This window comes from Myzus persicae, unplaced genomic scaffold, assembly GCF_001856785.1.
Source record: "Myzus persicae strain clone G006 unplaced genomic scaffold, MPER_G0061.0, whole genome shotgun sequence".
NCBI classification, from domain to species: Eukaryota; Metazoa; Arthropoda; class Insecta; order Hemiptera; family Aphididae; genus Myzus; species Myzus persicae.
Genome location: NW_019101216.1, coordinates 1 through 1,916, shown reverse-complemented (window position 1 = coordinate 1,916; position 1,916 = coordinate 1).

Below are 1,916 nucleotides of genomic sequence, written 5' to 3'. Positions count from 1 at the left end.
TGATTGATTTACCCGACTTAAATATTAAATTATACCATTTCACTGTCCAGCAATTTGTCCATATTATTCTATTGATAAATATTTGATCTTTAATTACTGTACATAGTTTGTGGGGTAATATTATTACTTTTTACTTAACTCTATTTAGGATGTACCTAGATGATTTTTATTTATTATCGTTTTGATATGCCAACAAAATAATTTAATTTACATTATTTTAATTGAAATTTCATCTATTAAAACGAAAAAATGGAAATAGTGACTACTTGGATAATGGATATTTCCATTCTTACAAATAATTATTTTGTATTTAAACCTAGTTTACTAACTTAAGACTTATATTAATGTTTGAACTAGAATTAAGTGATTTGATTTAATTTTGTATAATTATGATAAGAAACAACTCATCGAAGATTTGATTAATGATTCCACAAATTTAAATTTTCCGGGGTCACAAACAAATGAACCAGTTAACTTATGATTCTTATGATTAAAAGATTCACCGAATCAGTTCATCAAAGTAAACATGTCCTATCTTGACTACTCAACATTGTTTTTTCAGTTCATACATCAATATAATACTACTAATAACCTTGACTAAAAAATATACATAATTATATTTTCAATTTCAGCTACCTATATAATTTTTTTTTAATACAAAAATAAAATCACATTTTTTTAATAATTTATCAATTATTTACGTGTCTTTACCGTGTAACTAATGTAACTACTACCTCAAACATAAAATACATACAGATTTTAACAAGTAAATCCAATTTTTAACTGTTATATGGCTTATAAGTTTGAAAAAATTTACAACTGATATTAATTTATGTACGTTTTGGAAACTGCCTTTTAAACAAAAAATATTACGAATAATATTGTTGTTGAACATATAATTAAAAGCATTAAACCGTATTCAGCATTAATAGTTACATCTTAATGTTGTTGGAAATGCATATCACTTGGATCATGTGTTACTATATCAGCATGGTACGATGTGACATGTGACTTATTATTTAGGTACTTAATCTAACAACTTTTTTGGCATTAACTTATTCAAATTGGTCTAGTAAATTCATGTGTACCTAACTAACAAACCTAAAGTGTTCATGATTTTTTTTTTAAATACTACCTATTTTAAGAAATGCCCACAGGCCACAGCGACCTCTGCAAAGTATAAACTATACTTGTAGTACTTAATTCGTAGGGTAAGTTTTTAAAATATAAAACAATAAATATAGGTAGGTACGAGGGAAGCGATACATTTTTTTCCCGAGTAACTTACCTTTATGTGAGAGTCTAAGTTACGTACCTACACGGCTGTATACATATTATATTATTTATTACACTATAGTGTAGACGTGTAGTAGTATAATATAACCACACAATTTTTTAGCAAGTACATCGGTGACTGCACACTATTATAGAATAATATTGTTTAATAATATATTAATGCCGAGCCCAGAGAGAATATTGTAGGCACGATTAAAGTATCCATTTTTATATTACTTCTGTAAATTTCAAAGCCTAATTTTGAATTTTTTTCAAGTCTCGACACTTCTAGAGTTTTATGTTAAGTTATAGTTTAACCGTTAAGACCAAAAACAAAATTGATAGATGCCGGACGTAAAAATTGACTCACGACAGTAGTGTATCTAAAAATCTAAATGGCCTATACTCAGAGTGCCGTGTTCTGCATTGTATAGATTTAAACACTCCCAATAACATTCTATTTCGGAATTTGAAATAAAAATGTATCGTGTAATCCAAAGAAGTCAAAAACTCGAAAACTGATGACAACATTATATTATAATATAAATTATAATACCTATCATCTATGGCAAAAGCTGATCATCGTCATTCATCGGAGACGATTCACAATTCTAATTATTTCATCGAACAAAAGAGAAATG